The sequence below is a fragment of the Bos javanicus genome, chromosome 6, assembly GCF_032452875.1.
Source record: "Bos javanicus breed banteng chromosome 6, ARS-OSU_banteng_1.0, whole genome shotgun sequence".
NCBI classification, from domain to species: domain Eukaryota; kingdom Metazoa; phylum Chordata; class Mammalia; order Artiodactyla; family Bovidae; genus Bos; species Bos javanicus.
This window is the reverse complement of record NC_083873.1, coordinates 111,658,825-111,676,405: the sequence shown is the minus strand read 5'-3', so window position 1 is coordinate 111,676,405 and position 17,581 is coordinate 111,658,825. Positions and strand designations below refer to the sequence as shown.

The 17,581-nt window shown below is 47.7% G+C and overlaps 1 long non-coding RNA gene across 1 annotated transcript; it reads right to left on the bottom strand.

Moving 5' to 3' along the window:
* Positions 1-417: 417 nt before the first annotated feature.
* LOC133249887 (uncharacterized) lies at positions 418-17,042 on the bottom strand. The gene is made up of 3 exons (XR_009737155.1): positions 16,461-17,042; positions 11,337-11,434; positions 418-3,265 (listed from the first exon to the last, which is right to left on the bottom strand). It is a non-coding gene; the product is annotated as an uncharacterized LOC133249887 (long non-coding RNA).
* Positions 17,043-17,581: the final 539 nt, after the last annotated feature.

Sequence of the window (17,581 nt, the reverse complement as noted above, 5' to 3'; positions counted from 1 at the left end):
CTTTCTATACCTGACGTTCAGTCTGGCTTTTTGAAGCATAAAGTAAAGAATATGAATATTTAATCTGGATTTGATTGGAGAGGAAACAAGAGCAGACATTGGTTTTAAGCCATTTCAGGGGCTGGCTCTCTAGCTATTGTTAGCTTGTTCCTTGTGGAACTCTGTTGCTGCTATGCTCATGTATAGAGGAGTCAGTAAGGGAATCTTTTAAAGTCTAAAAATAAAAGTCAATAAGAAAAAAATGCAAATTGTCAAGTTACAATGAAAAAACAGGAAGTATGAAAATATTTGAAAATTGTATAACAAAAATCCAATGAAAGAAAAAGAAAAGCATGTTCAAAATTGATTCTTAAGAAAATAAATGGATACAGGCAATAAACATACAAATATACAGTCAGGTAACTTAAAGATTACAGGTTGAAACAATAACAAGACATCATTTTTTTTACTATAAAATATCAAATTACACAATGATTATGATGAACTGTAAAACCAGTGTCGCTGAGAGTCAAGAGTACATTCCTGTAATTTTGGTAGGGCAATACAGGAGACCCAGGTTCTATCCCTGGGTCAGGAAGATCCCCTGGAAAAGAGAATGGCAACTCACTCCAGTGTTCTTGGCTGGAGAATCCCATAGACAGAGGAGCTTGGCAGGCTACAGTCCATGTGGTCGCAGAGCTGGACATGACTGAGCAACTAACACAAGACATACATTATCATGAACTTTCTGGAGGGCGTTTTGACAGAAGGTATGGAAAGACTGAAAAGCTACAGAAAATTATTCCGTGTGTTTAGGGATCAGAAAAAATTAACAGTTTAAGTTCTCAGTTCAGTTCAGTTCAATTCAATCGCTTGGTTGTGTCCAAATCTTTGCAACCCCATAGACTGCAGCACGCCAGGCCTCCCTGTCCATCACCAACTCCTGGAGTTTACCCAAACTCATGTCCATTGGATCGGATATGCCATCCAAACATCTCATCCTCTGTCGTCCCCTTCTCCTCCTGCCCTCAATCTTTCCCAGCATCGGGGTCTTTTCAAATGAGTCAGCTCTTCACATCAGGTGGCCAAAGTATTGGAGTTTCAGCTTGAGCATCAGTCCTTCCAATGAATATTCAGGACATAAGTTCTAGAATCATGTAAACCTAAGTTTGATCATAGTCTTCACCATTTACTAGCTGTTTAACCTTGGACAAGTCATTTGATGTCTCCAAACCTCAGTCACTTCACCTGTAAAATGGAGTTAATTCTAGTACCAGCTTCCTCAATTTCTCTGAGCACTTGTTAACTGAGACAACATTTGTACAGCACTGGAGCAGTCACTGGCCCTTGTAAACACTCAACAAATATTCACTATTTATTGTCATTAAGAATTTATTCTAAGAATGTGTGAGGTTTGTGACAATATTCTTTATACTAACACAAAAGAATGTCTAAAAAGGTGAAATGTTAAATAAATTATAGCTCATCTACATAACAGATTTCCATGCAGATATTTTAAAGTATAATAAAAATCTTTATTGACTTAGAAAAATGTTTACATTATACTGCTGCTGCTGCTGCTGCTAAGTCACTTCAGTCGCGTCTGACTCTGTGTGATCCCATAGACAGCAGCCCACTTGGCTCCTCTGTCCTTGGGATTCTCTAGGCAAGAACACTGGAGTGGGTTGCCATTTCCTTCTCCAATGCAGGAAAGTGAAAAGTGAAAGTGAAGTCGCTCAGTTGTGCCCGACTCTTAGCGACCCCATGGACTGCAGCCTACCAGGCTTCTCCGTCCATGGATTTTCCAAGCAAGAGTACTGGAGTGGGGTGCCATTGCCTTCTCTGACATTATATTGCTAAGTAAGGAAAAATGGGTTAAAATACTATAACATGAAACTATATAAAAAGTCTGCAAAACTCCAAGCACACAGTTCAGATGGTTGAGTGAACATGGATGTGTGTGATCAGTCTCTAACTGATTTTTTTTCCTTCAAATGATTTATTTTAAAAAAAGTAAGCCTTATTTTTTAAGGCCAGTTTTAGGTTCACATCAAAACTGAGTGGAAAGTATAGAGTGTTCCCATAAGCGCTCTGGATTCAGACATTCACAGCCTCCACCCTCTGATCAAGATCCCCAAGGGAGTGGTACCCATTGAAAGGTTGTTGTTGAATCACGCAAAGACACTGGGATTCTTGGCCCCTGGAGGAGAAGAATTCAATCCAGGGCCAGAGACAAGGCTTGATCGCTCAGAGCTTTTGTGTAATAAAGTTTTATTAAAGTATGAAGGAGATAGAGAAAGCTTCTGACATAGGCATCAGAAGGGGTCAGAAAGAGTACCCGCCTGCTAGTCTTCAGCTGGATGTTATATAGTCACTAGCAGTCTGTTAATGAAAGAAAGGAATGTCTTAAAACTCAGAATGGGACCAGGCCCCTCACCCATAAGATGCATTTTGGGATAATCTTGGCACCAAATGGTTCATCCTGGGCCATAAAATGATTAACTTGAATCTTGAAGAAGGGCAGACCACCATACAAATAGTTTCATTTACATAGATTAGGGGAACAATATCTGAGTATAACATACTGGTTCGTCAAGTAGGTTCTGAGCCAAGAGGTGGAACCGACTTGAAGACAGAGTTTGGGGTAAATGCATAGTACATTAGCATAGCTTAAGACAAACATTCCCATAAGGAAAAGGCATTGGTTATCTCTAGGTTTGAGAATAGTTAACTTCAGGGGAAACCAGGTGTCATTATGGCAATGCAGTATTTTAAGAGAAACCTCCTTTTAAATTTGTATAGAGAAAGAAAAAATATCGCTAGTTTGTTTCCTCCTGCCACTTAAGAGAGATAAAAATGTCTGACTCTTGCAGGCTATTTCCTCCGTTTGGAGACCCCTGGCCTTCCTGCCTGTTAGCCTCTCACCATGATACAAAGATGATCCACGTGGACACTTCATGATCACCCAATGTCCATAGTTTACAGGAGGGTTCACTCTCGGTGACACATTCTATGAGTCTGGACAAATACGTAATGACATGTATCAACAGGATCAACCAGAATAGAAGCACTGCCCTGAAAACCTCCTGGGCTCTGCTTTTTCATCGCTCCCTCCATTCCCCCAAACCCTGATCTTTTTATATTCTGTGTAATTTTGACTTTTCCAGAAAGTCAGATTGTTGGACCCATATAGTTGCACTTATCTCACACGCTAGCAAAGTAATGCTCAAAATTCTCCAAGCCAGGCTTCAACAGTACATAAACCATGAACTTCCAGATGTTCAAGCTGGATTTAGAAAAGGCAGAAAAACCAGAGATCAGATTGCCAACATCAGCTGGATATCAAAAAAGCAAGAGAGTTCCAGAAAAACATCTATTTCTGCGTTACTGATTACACCAAAGCCTTTGATTGTGTGGATCACAACAAACTGTGGAAAATTCTGAAAGAGATGGGAATACCAGATCACCTTATCTGCCTCCTAAGAAATCTGTATGCAGGTCAAGAAGCAACAGTTAGAACTGGACATGGAACAACAGACTGGTTCAAAATTGGGAAAGGAGTACGTCAAGGCTGTATCTTGTCACCCTGCTTATTTAACTTCTATGCAGAGTACATCATGTGAAATGCCGGGCTGATGAAGCACAAGCTGGAATCAAGATTGCTGGGAGAAATATCAATAACCTCAGATACACAGATGACACCACCCTTATGGCAGAAAGTGAAGAAGAACTAAAGAGCCTCTTGATGAACGTGAAAGAGGAAAGTGAAAAAATTGATTTAAAACTCAACATTCAGAAAACTAACATCATGGCATCTGGTCCCATCTCTTCATGGTGAATAGATGGTGAAACAATGGAAACAATGACAGACTTTACTTTTTTGGGCACCAAAATCACTGCAGATGGTGACTGCAGCCATGAAATTAAAAGACACTTACTCCTTGGAAGAAAAGCTATGACCAACCTAGACAGCATATTAAAAAGCAGAGACATTACTTTGCCAGCAAAGGTCCATCTAGTCAAGGCTATGGTTTTTCCAGTGGTCATGTATGGATGTGACAGTTGGACTATGAAGAAAGCAGAGCACTAAAGAATTGATGCTTTTGAACTGTGGTGTTGGAGAAGACTCTTGAGAGTCCCTTGGACTGCAAGGAGATCCAACCAGTCCATGCTAAAGGTGATCAGTCCTGAATATTCATTGGAAGGACTGATCCTGAAGCTGAAGCTCCAATACTTTGGCCACCTGATGCGAAGCACAGACTCACTAGAAAAGACCCTGATGCTGGGAAAGATTGAAGGCAGGAGGAGAAGGGGACAACAAAGGATGAGATGGTTGGATGGCATTACCGATATAATACACATGAGTTTGAGCAAGCTCCAGGAGTTGGTGATGGACAGGGAGGCCTGGTGTGCTGCAGTCCATGGGGTCACAAAGAATCAGACATGACTGAGCAACTGAAATGAACTGAACTGAAGGTTCCTCCATGTCTTCCCATGGCTTATGGCTTTTTAACTTCCATTGTCTGGATGGATCACAGTACCCCTTCACCTACTAAAGGCATTTTGGTTCCTTCCATGTTTTAGCAATTATGCTATAAAAGTTGCTATAAATATCCATACACAGATCTTTGTGTGCACATAAATTTTCTTAACTAATTTTCATGACAGCTTCATTGAACTATAATTCATACACCATAAAATCTACCCATTAAGGAATAAGATTCAGTGATTTTTAGAATATTCATAGAGTTGTACAATTATTAGCACAATTAGTTTTGAACATTTTTATAACCAAAAAAGAAACTCTCATCTCGAATCCCAACCTTGCTGCTGCTGCTGCTGCTAAGTCACTTCAGTCATGTCCAACTCTGTGCGACCCCATAGACGGCAGCCCACCAGGCTCCCCGTCCCTGGGATTCTCCAGGCAAGAACACTGGAGTGGGTTGCCATTTCCTTCTCCAATGCATGAAAGTGAAAAGTGAAAGTGAAGTCACTCAGTCGTGTCCGACTCTTTGCGACCCCATGGACTGTAGCCTACCAGGCTCCTCTGTCCATGGGATTTTCCAGGCAAGAGTACTGGAGTGGGGTGCCATTGCCTTCTCCATCTTAACCTTAAACAAGCACTAATATACTGTCTGTCTCTAGATTTGCCCGTTCTGGACATTTTTGCAACATGTGATCTTTTGTGAGTTCTTTCACTTAACCTAACATTTTCAAGGTTCACCCATGGTATTGCCTGTGTCAGGACTTTGTTCCCTCTGCCCCCACTGTCTGGAGAGAGCACCTTTTTCTATACGTCTTCATCAGCTGATGGACATGTGAATTGACTCCACTCTTCGTCTCCCGTGAATAATTCTGCTGTGAACATTCGTGGGCAGGCTCTTGAAAGATTGTTTCTTTTTTTTTTTTTTTTCAGTGTTATAGCTCTATTTTATTTAGAAGATAGCAGGAGAATCCAAGACTTGAAGAGAAGAGAGTGGAGGAGTGCGTGGGGAGGGAGGGAGAGAGAGAGAGAGAGAGAGAGAGAGAGCGCGCATGCACGTGGGAGAGAGATTCCAAGAGAAAGCGCTTTGGCTCCTCCTTTTATATATTTTTTCCTCCACCTGGGCCTGCCCTATGCAAATTGGGCTTAGCCAGGAGTGCTGTTTGTTCTGTTTGTTCTGCCTGAAGTCTTCACTCTGGTCCTCGGACCTCCCTTGTCTTTCAGCCACCGCCGTTTTGGACTCCTTTTCCCTATTCTACCTGCCTAACATTCCCCGCTCAAGAGATGGGAGGCCCAATTCTTTGGGAATAGGGGCGTCGAGGTCTTTCTGGCTACTTCCTGCTGAACTGGGATGGCGAGGGGTATTGGGCCTCCCCCTCTTGCTAGTCTCACTCCTCAGAGTCCTTATAGCAGTGTCCAACGGTGTGTGATATTTTCTGTGGTCAGCTGTAGTTTTATATCTTTGTTGAACTGGCACTGCATGTTGTAGCTGGTTGACCTGGTGGCAGAGGCTTAGCCTCTATGGTCTCAAAACTGGAGGCTACTGCATACCCAGCTCTTCTTTTTCCATCCAAGATAAAGCTGCTTCCATCAGTGTACCAGATTTCCTCAGGATTGGTCAGAGGATCTTCTGAAAATCCCTCTCGGGGTTTTGTCCAGTGGTCCAAGGTTTCTGCCACATCCAGTTGCACCCTCGGCTCCAGCCCCGTGATGGTTATCTGTGACAGGCGGGCTGGCTGGAGCGGGCCGCTTCAGTCCTCTTGAACCATCGTGAGGGTAGGCTTGGCGCTTGACCTTGAGGCTCTTGGGTCCCGAGGGCAGAGTGCCGCCCAATGTCCCAGTTGATGGCATTTGTGGCAAGCCATTCTAGGAGACTTGACACTCTTTGGCCCAATGCCCTGCCCGTCTACAGATCAGGCATCTGTCTCGTGCCTTGTCCCTCAAGGACTCGGGGCTTGCCATAGGGCTTCTCTGGAGGGCGGCCAGCATCTGGGCATGCCTTGTCTTTCTTTCTCTCCTTCTCCTGGGCCTTGGCCTCCTTCTCCTGTTCCCTGTTATAAAAGGTACTGGTGGCTGTCTGGACCATCTCATCTAAAGAGGCAGCAGGGTCCTGCTGTTGTAGCTGCTGTAACTTAATTCTGATATCTGATGCACATTGGGACAGGAATTTGTCCTTTAAAATCACCTGTCCCTCGTAAGAGTCTCAGTCCAGGTTGGTAAACTTTTGGAGTGCCTCGTTTAGCCTCTCCAGAAAGGCAATGGGGTTCTCACTGGGCTCCTGAGTTATTGCTGAGACCTGGGCACAGCTAATTACTTTTGTTGGGCTGCTTTCAGTCCTGCCTTCACACGGATTAGAAAATGATCCCTTTCCCAGATGTGCTCAGGGTCATTATAATTCCAATTAGGATCGGAGGAGGGAACTGCAGTTTCCCCTACTGGGTATCTATCACTGGACATGTGGAGCCCTGTTGCATACCTCCGGGCTTCCTTTAAGACCCTGGTATGTTCAGGATCAGATAAAGTTTGACTAAATATGACCATGATGTCTTTCCACGCCAAGTCAAAGGCCAAGGTAATATGTTGGAATGTATCTATATATTTGCCTGGGTCATCTGTATAACTTCCCAGGTCTTGTTTGATCTGCCTTAGTTCTAAGAGGGAGAAGGGCTTATGGGAAATAACAAAGAAGGGCTTATGGGTTGGTCTGAATTCTCCACCAGTTTCAACTAAGGGACATACTTTAGCTGGCTTTTTTGGAGGAGGTGCTCCCAGATATGGGGGCACATTTAGGTATAAGGAAGGAGCACCAGGCAACTCAGGAGCTGTTGGAGGTGAGCCTTCATGAGGGGGTTCCTTTTCTTGGTTGCCTGTGCCTAACACCATTTGCCTAGTGGGCTCACTTTTAGGGTGTACTACAATCCCATACTTAAGACAGTTCCTTCATATCTCTTAGTCAGAAGAAAATTTGGATATAGGGGATCTCTGTCCATTTCCCTTGTCTTTTGCAGAATAATTCTAATTGCAGGATGGTATTGTAATTTAAAGTTCCATCCTCAGGCCAGTGTTCCTTGTCCCCCAGTGGATACTGTGGCCACGCAGTGGCACAAAAGAATTTCAAACGACTTCTCCTTAGAGCTAGAGGGTCGAACAGTTTCCAGTTATCAAGGATACATTTCAAGGGCGTCTGCTGGGAAGTGGATTTGTTATTTCCCATCTTAACCAGAGGTCTTCTGGAATCTGAAACTGGGTCGTATGAGCTTCCTGCTGAGTTCGTTTTTCACTGTCCCGGTTTCCAGCACAATGGGCCTTCCCCTGCGCTGGGTTTCTTCGTCTTCTGCTTCTAATGCGGGAGCTTCACTGAGTTGGGCTCCTGCTGTGCTTGGCCTCTTCCATGCAGAGGTTGTTTCAGCCAGGTTATATCCGAGTCACGGCACCATAGATGTCACGCGAGTATATGTTCCTCGGTTCTTTGTCTCGTCACAACAAAGATTTGGAGCGACGGACATTAAAGCCCTCGGCGCGTCACAGCTCTTGGGTCTTGGACAAACCATGCTACAGCTCTGAAGCAAATCAGTGTTACAGCTCTATTTTATTTAGAAGATAGCAGGAGAATCCAAGACTTGAAGAGAAGAGAGTGGAGGAGTGCGTGGGGAGGGAGGGAGAGAGAGAGAGAGAGAAAGAGAGAGAGAGAGAGCGCATGCACGTGGGAGAGAGAGTCCGAAAGATTGTTTCTGAGCCATGAAAGGCACTGGGATTCCTGACCTCCAGAGGAGAGGAATTCAATCTGGGGCCAGTGACAAGGCTTGGCTGCTCAGAGCTTTTGTGTAATAAAGTTTTATTAAAGTATAAAAGAGATAGAGAAAGCTTCTGACATAGACATCAGGAGGGGCAGAAAGAGTGCCCCCCTGCTAGTCTTTAGCTGGGTGTTATATAGCTACAAGCAGTCTGCTAATTAGAGAGAAGAAATGTCTCAAAACTCAGAGAATGGCACCAGGTCTCTCAGCCACAACATGCATTTTGAGATAACATTGGCACAAGGTGAGTTGTCCCGGGCCATAAAATGATTGACAGAAATCTTGAAGAAAGGCAGGTTTCCAAGCAAATACAGTCTCATGAACATAACTTAAGAGAACATTTGCATGAGTAAAACATACTGGTTTGTCAAGTGGGTTCTGAGTCTTATTAGGCGGAACCAACTTGAAGACAGAGTCTAGGGTAAATGCATAGTTCATTAACACAGCTTAAGACCAACACTTCCATAAGAAAAACGCACTGGTGAGCTCAAGATTTGAGAAAAGTTAGGTTCAGGTGGAACCAGGTGTCATCATGGAAACAGAATTTTAAAAGAAACCTCTTTTTAAGTTTGTATAGAGAAGGGGAAAAAAATCTAACACTTGTTTGTTTCCTCCTGCCACTTAAGAGAGAGAAAAACATTGTCTGACACTTGCAGCCCATTTCCTCCACCTGGAGACCCCTGGCCTTCCTGCCTGTTACCCTCTCACTCTTCTGTGGCCATATGTTTGCATGTCTCTTGGGCAAGTCCCGAGGAGAGGAATTTCTGGGTCACAGGATAGTTCTGTTGAACATTTTGAGGAGCTGCCAGACTGTTTGGCAGAGCAGCTATGCTAACGCCAGCTGAGTCTGAGGCTCTAATCACTCCACATCCTTACACATCTGCTGTGATCTGTAGCCGTAGAGCAGGTCCCCTGCACAGGAACTTTCAAGCTGCGAACTTTCAAAGATGCAGACGTGCGCTGGCATGTCCCAGCACGTAAGTTAGTAGTTCATGTGTCTGGTGTACATTGTCACATGCGTGTGTCCTCTACCAGTGGTTGTGCTTTTGTGCACGTCACTGTACAGAGTACAGCAGTGCAGAGTCTTTACTTCCTGCCCATCCACTCCACGCCACCCCGGAGGCCAGCTGTTGTACTGTCCTACTGCACTTTTCAAGGTACCGAAAGGCTAAAAATGTTTTATTTTGTGTGTTTCTTCGGCCTTTTATTATCATTTATGTGAAAAGTATTCTAAACCTGTTACAGTAGAGTACTATATAGTCCATCGTGTTAGTTAGGGTACCTAGGCTAACTGCTGGACTTTCAAGCAGCACGCTCAGAACGGAACAGAATGGAACTACTTTGTATATAGGGGACGCACTGTGTGACCGCTGTTGTCATTGTGGTGATTTATTTTTATACATTTTATGCATTTTGCAGTCTTACAGTGAGTGTGCATCACTTTTGTAATCGTGAAGGATGAGTTGCTAATACAATCCATAAAAGTTGTGAGTGAAAGAGTGCAAAGAAATGCAGATCTCTTCTGGAAAATTGGGTGCAACAGGCCAAGCTGAAACATTGGCCTCTGTTGACATAGGGGAGTGCTCTGTGGTCTGCCACCCCGATGTCCTCTGAGTTCTGCTCACCAAACAGTTCCCTTACTTTGTTCCCCAACTCCAGGAAATGCACATTCAGGGATTGGCCCTCCCTGGTTGAATTTGGGGTTTGCCTCCTCATCACCCTGCTTTGAGGCTCGCCTCACTTTGCTGCTTGTGGGCAGCAGAAAACACACTACATGTGGAAGAACTGTTGGGATATTTCAGGAAGCTGCTGGAAACCATCCTTGTTAGCAGGTCCTCTTGTAGGCAATATTATCCCCAGCAAGGCCCAAGTCCTCGTGGAAAAATGAGGTTCACAACTACTCGCTTATCCCCAGGACACTGCTGTTCACTTGAAGCTGGTGCATCTAAGTGCTGCTAAAGAGCCTCTTGATGAAGGGGAAAGAAGAGAGTGGAGAAGACGGCTTGAAACTCACCGTTAGAAAAGTTGATGGCATCCAATCCCATCCTTTCATGACAAATAGATGGGGAAAAGTGGGAGCGGTGACAGATCCAAAATCACTGTGGATGATGACTACAGCCATGAAATTAAGACTCCTGCTCTTTGCAAGAAAGCTATGACACATGCAGTGCACGCTCAGTTGCTTCAATCCTGTCTGACTCTTGGCGACCCTATGGACTGTGGCCTGCCAGGCTCCTCTGTCCAAAGGATTTTCCAGGACCCTGGAGTGGGAACATTCCCATCTCCAAGAAATCTTCCAGGGGATCCACATTACAGGCAGATTCGTTCCCATCTGAGCCACCAGGGAAGCCCTTGACAAACCTAGACAGCATATCAAAAAGCAGAGATAACACTTTGCTGGCAAAGGTGCATATAATCAAACCTATGGTTTTTCCAGTAGTCATGTACAGTTTTGAGAGTTGGACTATAAAGAAGGCTGAGCAATGAAGAACTGATGCTTTAGAACTGTGGTGCCAGAGAAGACTCTTGAGAGTCCCTTGGACTGCAAGGAGAAGAAACCAGTCAATCCTAAAGGAAATCAACCCCAAATATTTATTGGAAGGACTGATGCTGAAGCTCCAATACTTTCACATCACACCTGATGTGAAGGGCCAACTCATTACAAAAGACCCTGATGCTGTGAAAGATTGAAGGCAGGCAGAGGAGGGGGCGGTAGAAGGTGAAATGGTTAGATAGCATCACTGACTCAATGGACATGAATTTGAGCAAACTCTGGGACATGGCAAAGGACGGAGGAGCCTGGTGTGATGCAGTCTGTGGGGTTGCAAAGGGTCAGACATGACTGAGTGAGCAACAACAACTGCTGCCAAGTAAGCCCATGCGATCAGAACTGTGCTCCTGGGATACTGTATTGTTAGTGGGCAATCAGATGACAGGGAAGATTTCGCTTTTTAACTGCAAACCTGGTGATACAGTCATTGTGGAGCCCAAGTACACCGTTCAGAACAATAATGAGAATGGCAGTGGGCACTGTGGCTGGAGGACTTGATGCCTCAGCTCTGCTGCCGGTTTGTACACACCTCTCGATCCTCTGACTGACACTCGGTAGCTTCCTTGCGGCCTGTTTCTTCACCTTCCAGAAGGTTGCAAACGCCATTCCTCATGCAATCAGTCAGTTCTGCAGTAGCAAAGAGACCATTTCTGTATTAATCGGGGCATTTTACTCTACATTTTTTGATGCTTTGACATCTTGGGCTCCTGCTGACCCTGCAACCCCTCCCAGGGTTTTCCTAGAGACAGCCAGTGGCTGGTCTGTACTCACATGTTTCCTACGCAAACTGACCAGTAATAAAGAGCCCAGACCCCCAGCCACCTAGTCTAAGACTGTTGCCATCTGAACCACCGCTCACCTGCCCTACTCACCCCAAAGGCAGGGACCAGACTACTAGGGACAGCGTCCACGCCCCAGAGTCTGCTGAAGTTATTCCCACCAGCCAACCCCAAGCCAGCCTGTCCTCAGCTAGTCCCTTCCCCTGGGAACAGGGTAGAGGCTCTTCCTTGTCCATGTTTTCCTCTTGCTCTCATTGCCTCCAAAGGACTCTGGTGCTTTCCCATGTGGCCCTGCATAGCTCGCTAGACCTGTTTCGGGGGATCTGTGAGTATGACACACTTCTTCCTTGACAGCAGTCACTTCCGGGTTGGTATCCTAGCATGCTGATGAAAACAAGTCCTGACTACTCTTTATACACTCCTGGAGACTCAGTCAACTTATTTGTGTGTGTGTGTGTGTGTGTGTGTGTGTATGTATGCCTGGATGTGCTTGTGCTGTGCTGTAGCAGGATCTTACTTCCCTGACCAGGGATCGAACCTGCATCCCCTTCAAGGTAAGCAGAGTCTTAACCACTGGAAAGTGAAAGCCGCTCAGTCATGTCTGACTCTTTGCGACCTCATGGACTATACAGCCCATGGAATTCTCCAGGCCAGAATACTGGAGTGGGTAGCCTTTCCCTTTTCCAGGGGATCTTCCCAACCCAGGGATTGAACCCAGGTCTCCTGCATTGCAGGTGGATTCTTTACCAGCTGAGCCACAAAGGAAGCCCAAGAATACTGGAGTGGGTAGCCTATCCCTTCTCAAGGGACCCAGAAATCGAACCAGGGTCTCCTGCACTGCAGGTGGATTCTTTGCCAACTGAGCTATCAGGGAAGCCCTTTAATCACTTAAGCACCAGGGAATCCTGGAGACCCAGTCTGGAACTCCCCCCACCTCCCATTTCCTCAGTAGCCTTCAGATGACTTTGTAACCACCTAATTCCCTGTCCTAATTCTCTTTCTGCCTAGAAACCACTAGAGGGTCTTGTTTCCTGCAGTAAAACCCGGTGATAAAGCCACATAGCCAATTGCACAATTGGCCAAGAACAAAGACCCACACCATCTGCGCCAAGCACCCAGCCCCTCAACCAGGAAGCCCTGATCTGTTTGCACTGGCATATGCCTCACCACCTCCAGTCTCAAAGGTGTTCCCCTCTCTGAAAGCACTTCCTCACCGCATACGGCTGGTCAGCCTCCAGGGGAATCTGTAGCTTGAGCACAGTGTTTTCCAATTCCTTGAAGTCCAGATCACTTCCCTGCAGTGACCTGAGCTCGGGGTTAGGTTTCGGTCCCCAGAGAAGACTTTCTGTGAAGCTGAACTGAGTGTTCTTCCCGTTTTGGAAAGTCACCAAGGATGGCCGGGATTTTGAGATCACTTCCTGCCACCACCTGCGTCTTCAGAGTCACTCTGGCTCTGGCTGCTGCAGCTGAGGGGGGAGTTCCTATCAGAGCCCATCAGATATTTCTGCCTGCATGTGTCCTTGAAGTCCTTTCCCAGTCTGAGATCTTGGAGGCAACTTCCCACATGATATAGATGGATCTGGTAGCTCATTCTGGCCATTTTCAGAGCGTTAAAGATTTCAGTCTAATCTGAGGCTGACTTGTTTTGTTTTTTTTTTTTCCTTTTTCATCTCATATCTGGTTCAAAGCCATGCCCTTCCCCCAGTGCAGGCAGAACCACAGCAGGTGCGAGGACATCGTGTGTCCTTCAGCTTATCCTGTTCCCTCACCTTCCAGAAGGTTACAGAAGCCATTCCTCACACAATCGGTCTGCAGTAGCAAAGGAACTATTCTTGTATTAATCAGGCCTTTTAACTCTGCATTCTTCGATGCTTTGACATCTGGGGGGTTTGCTGACCCTGGAGCCCCTCCCAGGCTGGTTAATTCCTAGAGACAACCAGTGGCTGGTCTCTACTCACGTGTTTCCTCTCCTTTCCTCCGTACACCTGGTGTGTCTGGATCCTCTGGAGCTGGGGGAGGAGGGTGAGCAAAGGGGATGGAGATGTGCTGACAAGGCAGCTCTGCTGAATTCCTGTTGGGGTCTCTGGCTGTTGGTTCCTGCTGTATGGGCTTCCCAGGAAGCTTGTGATAAAGAACCTGCCTGCAGTGTGGGAGATGCGGGAGACTGGGTGTAATCCCTGGGTCGGGAAGAGCCCCTGGGGGAGGAAATGGCCCCACACTCCAGTATTCTCACCTGGGAAATCCTCTGGACAGAGGAACCTGGTGGGCTACAGTCCATGGGGTCGCAAAGAGTCAGACACGACTTAGCAACTAAATAACAATCACAACCTGCCATGCAACCTATGCTCAAAGGCTGGCCCTTTTGTTAATTTCTTAGGGCTGCTGTACTAACAAACCACCACCATCTGGGCACTTAACCCAACAGAAATCTATCCTCTTACAATCTGGAGGCCAGAAGGTCAAAATCAAGGTTTGGACAGGGCCGCACTTCCTCTGAAGTCTCAGGGGAGGCTCCTTCCTGCCTCTTTCAGCCTCTGTTGGCTCCTGGTGTCCTGGGCTGTGGGCAGCTTCACTCCAGTCTCTGACTCTGTCTTCACACAGCCTCTTCCTCTCAGTGCCTGTGGAGTTCCCTCTTCTTATAAGGATGCCAGTCACAGGGATTAAGACCACCTCCTACTCCGGGGTGACCTCATCTTCACTAATGACATTAGCCACAAGCCCATTCCCAAATAAGGTCACATTCACAGGTCCTGGGGCTTAGGACTTCAACATACTTGTGTGTGGGGGCGTTATACAATTCATCCTTAACAGCCCCCTTTATCCTCTTTCTTTCATGGGGTGTTTTGTGGGCTCTTTGGAGCTACCCCCACCCCTCACTTCCTGCCCTTGTCACCTCCTGGGGCTCCTGGTGGGGGAGGTGTACTCTCTCTGATCTCTCACATCTTTTTTTTTATTTTTTGGTTGTACCACTTGGCATGTGGGGTCTTAATTCCCCCACAAGGGATCAAACCCAGGGCCCCTGAAGTGGAAGTATGATATCTTAACGTTACCCTGGACCCCCAGGGAAGTCCCATCACATCTCTGACCCAAGGGGTTCACCCTGGAGGTCCCCTTGCCTGGCCTGCAGACTCCTGAGCAGTGTTTTTCCAGGAAGGCTCTAGTCTGGTTCCTTCCTTGACTTCCCACGGCCCGCCTGGCCCCAGGGGCGCAGATTCCACCCCTTGCTGCTGCTCCTCTGTGGGCCTCCAGAGAAGCTCCAGGAAGGAGGTGCCACTTGCCTGGGGGCCCCTGAAATCCAGAGGCCAAGCCCTCAGGCCCCGGCGTCCCTATCATCTGCTCAGGAGCCCAGGCCTGCAGCTCAGGACACGTTCAGGAGCCCGAGGTTGGAGGGATGCAGCCCCCAGCCAAGGGATGCCCAGAGTCTCCAGGAGCTGGAAGAGATGGGAAAGGACACGCCCCCAGATCCTTCAGAGGGAGCACCACCCTGCCACCACCTTGACTTTGGATTTTTCGCCTCCAGAACTGTTCAAACATAACTTCCTGCTATTTCAGGTCACCAAATTGTGGTAGCCCTGGGAAATGGCTACAGTAAATACTAAAGTAAAAGTCTGCGAAGTGAGTGAATGAATGAATGAATTCAGCCCCTCTCTATGGGATCCTGGGGAGTCCATTGCATCAAGACACTGCTAAGTGTCAGTTCCATCCTGGCCGCAGTCTCCCCAGTTGGAGAGGGGGTCTCCAAGGTCCCTGGGGTCGCCATGATCTGACAGGAGCATGCAGAGACCTAAAAGGCTCTCTCCAGGCAGCTGCACACACCCTGGCTCGGAGGCCTCAGCTGGCAGGGGACCCCTGGGAGCCACTCCCCCACCCAGAGCAGCGCACAGGCTGTGTGCCCAGCAGCGGCAGCTGCTATGAGTCTGTGTGTCTGCCCCCGGGTTACCTTAGTGACCGTCTCTCCCCCAGGCTCCCCGCAGCAGATGGGACCAGCCGGCGGTAGGGCTGGGGGAGAACTGTCCCCTGGCTGGGAGACAGCTCGGTGCATCATGAAGAGCTCAGCCTCTCGGCCAGGGCAGAGGACCAGCGGTAAAGAGAATTCACAGCGGTGCTAGAGACAGGCTTGGCTTCCATTCAGGGGGTGCAGGGAGGCACCCTGGGATCGTCCTATCTCCTGGAAAGTCTGGCCGGATTCCCCGACACAGAGAAGGAAGACTATTTTTGGCAGCTTGTAACAACCCACAGAAATGTATCCACAAACCCTGCCTCTGTATTCTCCCGAGAGGATACTTGGATGGCCAAGATGGATGGTTAATTTCAGCAGGCTTGCATGGGTTTTAAAAACATTCAGATCTCAGTGCATTTAGGGTGAAGCACAGCTGACTTCACTCTTGGGGCCTTTCCAATGACCGATTCTTCCTGCGCAGCTGCTGCCCAGTGGGGTGGCCCCTGCCCCTGGCAGCTGGGTGCAGTCCGAAGGACACTGGCCGAGGTCCCAGGACACGTGCGCATGAGAACAACCTGGGTGACTTTGAAGAAGTTGCTGCTATGCTCCGGGCCTCCGCGGACTCATTTGGGAACTCAGATTACAGTGTCTGTTGTGCCCACCTCCAGAGACTGGGAGAAGGTCCAGGTGGGCAGACACGTTGGAGGGACTTTCTAAGAAAGGACCTGGGCCCTCCATTCCAGAGAAACAGATTGAGAAGCTGGAGGTAGAGGCAGCTTGGTGCGCAGTAAGGCTGCAGTCCCCAAGTATTTTGGCATCAGGCTCAGGTTTCGTGGAAGACAATTTTCCCAAGGACAGTGGGGTGGGGGGACACGTGGGGAGTGGTTCAGGCAGTGATGCAAGCAATGAAGAGCACAGATAAAGCTTCACTCACCTGGCACTCACCTCCTGCCAGGCAGCCCACTCCTAACAGGCCAAGGACCAGGCCAAGGACCAGCACCAGTCCGAGTCCTGGGGGTTAAGGAGCCCTACAGTAAAGGATTGATTGTGCCCCAAAGTGTGGCTTTGCCTCCAGCTCCTGGGAGGTAACCTCTAAGCCCTTGGAATGTTCTGCCTGCTACCAGTTCCTTTGGTTACCTGGCGTTGGGGCTATGCCAGACAGTTTCCCCTAACTGTGTGGTCTAGGGTGGGGCCCATGGGCCAAGCAGTATCAGCTTGCCCTGCTGGAAGGAGCTAGATACAAAAGTCAGCCACAGGGGCAGTCAGCTGTGTCTGAGTGGCTCAGCTCCGTAAAGACCCCAGACACCCAGGGTGGCCGCATACCCTCGGCTGGCTAAACCCAGCACACACGTCTCACGTGGCAGCTGGGAGGAGTGAGGACCATCCTGAGTCTCCTGGGAGAGGACCACGCGCTGCTCACCCCTGGGATTCTCCTGGACCCTTCCCCAAGCCCCGTGCCCCTCTTTTTGTTGCTGTTCATACTCTGTGAGCTTTTGCTATAATAAACCACAACCCGTCCAGTCAGACAGGGGTCCACACTTGTTTTAATGCTCTGCTGTCACCATCTTTAAATATTTTTTCATAATTTTTGGACAAGGAACTCACCTCTGGTTCTGCACTAGGTCTTGCAAATTATGCAGCCTGTTTTGCCTGGCAAGGCATCAAGTATCGTACAAGCGCAGGATCTGGTTATAACCTTTGCTTACCAGGAAATGATGGGATCCATCAAGGTGGTTTTCACAGCTGCCTCTTGCATTATCGTTATTTATTTTGTCTTAGACTTCATGAAACTACCACCTTTCCCACCTGCCGTAAGCCCCTGAGCCTCACCCCGTGGGGGCACCAGAGGCTTCTGAACCCCAGGCTCGCTCCCCTGCCCTGCTGTTGTTGTCCCTCTTGACTTTGAGCTTTTGGTTCTTCCACTCCATTTCCCCCCGCTTCCCTCCAGAACCGTGCAGCCTGGACTCAGCCATCGTCGTGGCCCTGCTTTGTCCCTTTCTCCAGATGCTGCTTCTTTGTCTCTCCCATTTCCCTTTGCTCTACTTTCTCCCTGCC